General features: G+C 42.6%; 1 long non-coding RNA gene across 1 annotated transcript; it reads right to left on the minus strand.

Moving 5' to 3' along the window:
• Positions 1–684: 684 nt before the first annotated feature.
• On the minus strand, positions 685–4190 carry LOC147754462 (uncharacterized). Its single transcript, XR_015317220.1, has 3 exons — positions 4006–4190; positions 3545–3589; positions 685–3358 (listed from the first exon to the last, which is right to left on the minus strand). It is a non-coding gene; the product is annotated as an uncharacterized LOC147754462 (long non-coding RNA).
• Between the last annotated feature and the right edge of the window lie 2388 nt (positions 4191–6578).

The following is a 6578-nucleotide window of genomic DNA, read 5'->3' on the forward strand; positions in this document are numbered from 1 at the left end:
CATTGCCATCCGACACCAAAGAACTTTCGTTGGCGGCGTTTCCATAGCGACTTTCAAGCACAAAGTAATTTGCATACCTTTCACTTTTCGCCAAGAGTCAAATGAATGTATAATATAATAGAAACGTAACAATGCAGAGGATTGTTCATTCGGAAGAGATTCATTCGGCATAAGGGTGTCTCCATTCGTGCTAACAAGTGGAAGCCAGATATGTTGTAGTATCAAAATATCCTGTTATTATTACCATTATATCATAACGCTATTGATATATGACCTTAACTGGAGCCTAAAAAATAACCTTGCGTTACGAACAGGCAGTCTTTAGTGAGGGTATTAGCCCGGAGAGATCTTAGTTTTGAGAAGAATAACTAGAAGAATTACCGTTTACCGTTTATTTATCCATGATGTAGGAGTGATCCTGTTAACAATTCTCCAAATAAGTTCTGCCTTACGATACTTATATATCTATATACACAAGGTAAACATCCAATGTGATTAGCAACCTACAAAAACCTCGAGATGACTTTCAGTTTAGGTGTTAATGATATAAGAAGCTGAGCTTTTGTATTTCGTTGTACCTCTTGAAAAAGTTTTGCTATTTAATAGCAAACTTTTTTATACGAATACATAGCACCTTTGTTTTACCAGTACAACTGGCCTCTGCTTACCGTTGGCCTTTGCCTATTAGCATTTGTGTCAGTGTATGTGCTTAATTAATCCATAAAAACTCTATGTTCATTAAAGTAGAAATCCTTTTTTGGAACGTTACTTTTTTTATTCATCTTTCTGAGTGTCTTTTTAGTTGTTTCTTAAGCATTTACCCACCTAATGTTCTGGGCTCTATTCGCAAGTCACCAACACGAATAGCATGCGCAGTCGAGTCGTGCGGCCGCGCAGGCCCACACCGCATCCTATTGAATACGATACACATGCGACGGAAGGCACTTCAGGCTAGCTCAACCTCATCCCTTCGAATTTCCTGAAGCTCCTGATGCCCAGCTGTTTGGCTTATCTGCCCAAGGGGTCTAAATCTTTATACAGTATAAATGGCTGAGCTCGGACCTACTTTCGATTTTGAAACAGCCTGTGAAACAATGAACAGAAACGAAAAAGGCGCCGCGCCTTTTTGGGTAACCATCGATGACGCCGGCAATTTATATTTACCTTCTCTATACGTCGACAGAGGGGGCGTCCGCAATATAATGATAGGTCGACTCCGCTCGTTCGTTCCCATTAGTCGATATCCAAGCGTTGATCAAACGAATGGTATCGTATGCACCATTATTTCGAATTGCACAGTCTGGTAGCACAGTCGTCTCTGGCCGACCAGCCAGCATGACGCGAACCCTGTGTATGTGTACTTGTAATGTTCGTTTCGTATAGGGTATATTTTCAATATGTATCCAAAGGGTTCTATAATAATGATGTTATTACCAAGTAATAAAGTTATGCCTATGCCGAGTTAGGGCAACCGGTTTGAGTTTTCTCTAGCGAAGCCGACTAGTACCGCGGATTAGGATCAGCTCGCGTTGTTCCTAAAGTTAACAGTCTTTGGAGTTGCAAATCTGGTTAGCTAAAATGAACGGATGCGTGAAAAATACATTTGGTAATAGCGGCTCGGAGGCTCTTAAAGCAACTTGCACGCTTCGGTGTTTAATCAAAATAAAAAAGGCCTATAGATTCGCAAGCGAGATAACGAATTGTGCCAAGCCCACCGAAATCTGCATGTTTACATTTGAATCGGGTATTGAAAATTAGCTTTTACTAATTGAATTTCTAAGAGAAAATAAAGACGACAAAGAAAAACCGCTCCGGAAAGTATATCGAAAATAGGTGTATTGGTAATTTCTCATAGGGACAATTGCGTTAGCATCGCATCATACGGATCCAAACTAGGAACTCACGAATAGCAAATAGTTGAGTAGAAGCCAGTTCAGATGTGCCTCAATTTAAGTATGTACTAAGCTTCTCATTTTTATGGATAATGTTCGATATGATGGTAATAACTTGAGTGAATTTGGGCTGCTATATCCATATATAATTACTAATTATAATTAATACGACATTGCATTATGTACAACCTTCATTAGATCCGCGTACCCATCACAGGTGATCTCGTTTTTCTGCTTGATGTGGGCAAACCATTATCGCTACCAATATCGCTAGTCTAGCGGCTCTTTAATCGGTAGAAAGGCAACAGAGGCCATAAATAATTTGCTGTAGAATTCTAGTACGAGGTTGCTGTTAAACATTGCTTTAAGTCGATATCTCCCGATACGAAACGAACTACGTTTATCTCTAGGTTCAAATCTAGACCGTCTCACATCCCTCTGAAGTTTGGCAGCCCAACACGTCAACGCTGTACCAGCATGGAAAACTGTAGATTTTACTACTTGTATTATATGACAAAGTGCTCCCGTTAAATCAGACCCTGGTGTGTACAGCCACTGTAAAAATAATGTTACTGGAAGTTGCAATTTAGGATTCTATCCCTATTTGGTGGTATTTTCGTACCTTTCTATATACGGGCCTAGACATATGTGATACACTAACAGGTCCGCTCTTGCGTGGCCCGCGCTCGTCTAATAAATGAAGTTCACCAGAGTTCTATATTATTTTATCGCGGAACATATAGACGATAATTGTAAAATATGCAGGAATGGGGGCACATGCCCTGTCCCCGCGTCGACCACAGCCTTTGGATCTGTTCGTCTAATCGCGTTGAGCAGTCTGTAGCCCAAACACTAAACAATGTTCGAAAGTTCGGCCATGGCACGCGTTGAATTGGAACTAATTCTTCATGGTGTTTGCTGAAAGCAGACGTCATAGACGGAACCGGCCATAGTTGGCAGCCATGTTAGCGGTCGGCATGGTAGCCTGCCCCACAGAAGTCTGACGGCCTAGTCACCGCGCTCGTGTAGTCCGTTCATCTCTTTGAGCCCTCTCGTTGCTCTCCGATGAAGGCGACGATGTCAACAACGATCTGCGAGTTCGTCAAGGTCAAGGTGCAGCAACAAAAGCCGCAGGCCATTTGAGGTTTGTCATGCAGCAAGCAAAGTCTTATTGTCGCAACTTCAATTGCCATCGGGCAGAGGCTGCGTGCGAACGGAATCTGCGGCAATTGTTAGCCAAACAGTTGTTTCCAGTTTAACCCATAAGTTGCCCAAGAGCTTGTTCGTGTGGGACGGTGAGCGTCTTCATTAGTTCGAAACTGGATGGTACGGGTTTTCGTATTATACGGAAACGAATCTGCGTCCCTGGCTTCGTTCCTGGTTCCGTTTTGGTGGGGACAAACTTCGGCGTAGGTTAATAAATCGTGGTTGAGAACGTACCGCACAGGTACCTGGGGAGCCTCGACCTTGTCCATGCGAGAAAACACGCAGGTAAACAGCAGGTTGGTACATAAAGAAAGGAAGGTTGGACGAAGGTAATTGAACCGGTTGGTCTCTCTATGCCTATCATCCATATGCCTTCTCTTTCTACAGTCCCGTTTTAGTCTTGGAATTTGTTTAACGTTTTAAATAAATTACAAACTACAACTTACTGAGTGAGGAGGACGCGTTGAGGATCGACGGAGAATTGTCGCATCCTGAAACGATTCCATCCATGTTAACGATTTGGCCACCGGAGTGAGTAGGCATAGAATAAATTAGTGAATTAGTATGCTACCAAATAATGCAGTTCAGACATGACAAGCTTCGTTTCTGCCATGGAGTCCTTAATCTCGCGCACATCCATTATTCAGACAAATGCTTCAAAATGTCGGCTTGAGTCAACTTTCACATGTGCGTGCAGTTAGCTTTACAAGACTGATACTTAACTTATTTCAAGTTTTATGTATTTCATTTTATATTGCTTTTGGGTTACTTCATTTACCCTTTTTGCTTTCTTTTCTCGTTGACAATCTAGTCATACTATATTTCATCTATCCTCAATACTGTATCTTATTCTCTCACTTAATTGCAGCACAGTCCGCCATTTCGTGTATCTTGCCGAGCTACTTACCGCTTTAGAAATATAGCGACTGCCGTAGTCCACGTCGAACTTTGTGTTCAACCCCACGAATTCGTCCGCTTTAGATAGCTTTTAGATGTGCGACGGGTCCTGCTCTGGAAAGCACAGAAGTTGGCAGCTCAGCGCAGGTCCAGCCGACCTATCCTGTGCTGTGTTTTGATCAGCTGAAAAGCCACCGTGCGCCTTAACCTAAAACAAGCGAACGAGCTCATCTATGGCTTCTCCTTAACCACTGTCCCTGTTCAGGACCTCGTAGCGCGAACTAGGATACACGCTGGTGCGTGGTCCATTTTGAATTCAGCTGCAAGCATCAGTGGGCAGCAAGAAAACTGCCTGGAAAGATTTTAAAACAAATCCTGGCTTACCTTTTCTTGCCAGTCAAAGGACAGAGACGGAAGAGCGAGGCAAGCCAACAAGCAGAGTGGGAATGGATGGGCAATCGAATAGCTTGGTGACACTGTACGTGGCTTCCGGGCTAGCTGACCCTCACCAGGCTTGACCTGGCTCTGGGCCAGATCTGAGTGGAATTACACGACGAAGGCACTGCCGGTCCTAGTAGCAGTCGACACTGAGGCGTCTATGGTGTCATGGAATACAAAAAGCAATACTGTGGGCTGAAAGGGACGCTGGCAAACGAGGTCAAGAGCCAGATTTGAGGGTAAAGAACATTGCTCCTGGGCTAGAGACAACGACGGAGTCTCGTTGACAATGAAAAACAATGGTTAGTGGCCACTTCGTAGCCTGCCGTGTCTCGATCCTGGTGCATTGTCCAACTCCAGACTGTTTCCAATCAATAATTTAATAGAACCTGCCAAAGGCAAAATGTGGAAGGAAGGAAAGAAATGGATATACGTATGGATTTAGCTGTGATTCGCCACTGATATGCTTTGGTATCATGATATCAACTGGAATTGCGGGTGCCCGTACGTCACTAGACTAAATATTGATGTTGATCGAGAAAAATCAAGAAGTTTTCTAGTGCATTTTGATGGCAACCTACAAAAGCTAGTATTTTTTTAGCTTTGTACTATAATTACTTATGTCTTCATTGAAACAATATATCTGCTTCAGAAAACACGCTATTTTTTTACAAGTATTGCATAATACACAATTATATTAGCAACACGCGCCATAATCTTTGGGCAGTGCCTCGTAGCGAAATCCCCAATTGAAATTATTACTCAGTGACTCCAGCTTGGGAGCGTACACCGTCGCAGTTAACCAAATCGAATAAAAACACCAAATAACTGGCCGGTACAACCTTGATTTCCGCAGCTTGCGTAGACGCGTAGCCAACAATGTCGTCGTCACTCATTCTCTCGAAGGGCGAAAAAGGCTTGCAAGAGACTAAAATGCGACAGTAGGTCTAAAACAGTGGATTTATAGAGTACTATCTCTGCTTCTCTATGAAATCAACGTTACGAAATGGTTTACATTTGAATTAGAAATGCGCCACTGGGGAAGAGACAGCTAGCTATTCCTAAAAAAAAAATAGAGCCTCATCTACTTTCTGTTCCGGGGCAAACGTACCTGATGAGCTCAAAGGTATTCGAATCCTGTGCGGCCAAGCGGTATATGTTTTCTCTGTCCGGTCGCAGTTGGTAACCAACATTGTTGCCCGGCGTATGTCTTGCTTAGTTTTGCTGCTAACACACGTTATAGTATTTTCCAGCAGTGGTCATAATACCCGCGATGCATTTACCCAGAATGATCAATTTGACGATAGCTGGAGTCGTATTTTAAGGACGCAAAGTTATCAGAGAGGTTTCCAACGCAGCAGATAGGAAGAAGCCCGTACATTTTACAAATACGTATTCTGGACTTAATTCAAGAACGAAAATTATAACTTTGCCATAAAAAATAATTTGCATTTGGATCAAAAGAGGCGCTTATGATGGAAAGCATGTAGAAAAAATATATTTTGTACTACAATATTGTTCAGCTATATCAGGAAGGCTAAATAGGGCGGGTTTCGCCACCTTTGGAAAATATTAGATTTGTCATGTCCAGTAAGACACGGTAATCATTTACGAGAAATTTGATGACGAAAAGCTCTATTTGCGTCTCCGAGTCGATATAACTTGGTGCAAGGGTCGTCCCCATTCGGTATCGTATACCGTCAAAGGTGAAAACCCATAGCTTTAGCAAAGGGTAAAGTCTCTTCTCGACATTGAATACGATCTTCACTCTCTCGCATGGTTCTTTTCGTAAAGTTCAATGAATTTGATAATTAAACACGCTCAATGCACAAAGTCAACATAAACTACTTGGACGATGCCACAAGACAAGGCTGTTTGACCTATGCGAACCTTGCGAAGTCTCAGACCTGCTTATCTGCATAATACGATAGCCGCTTTCTCCACTGAAATTAATCGTTTTTAATTTATTTACCCACAGAATACTAAGATGATTTACAAGGCCGGATCAAAAACGATAAACTCCTGTTATTAAATAGATTCTCAAGGTTGGGTTGTATCTACACGCCGACGTAGCAGGCGTTGTCAAGATCATTTGTACCAAACATTGGCACGACCGCACTTCTCGTCCACATGCATCCTGGTTTA

The sequence above is a fragment of the Varroa destructor genome, unplaced genomic scaffold (assembly GCF_002443255.2).
Source record: "Varroa destructor unplaced genomic scaffold, Vdes_3.0 BEIS01000007.1, whole genome shotgun sequence".
Lineage (NCBI taxonomy): Eukaryota > Metazoa > Arthropoda > Arachnida > Mesostigmata > Varroidae > Varroa > Varroa destructor.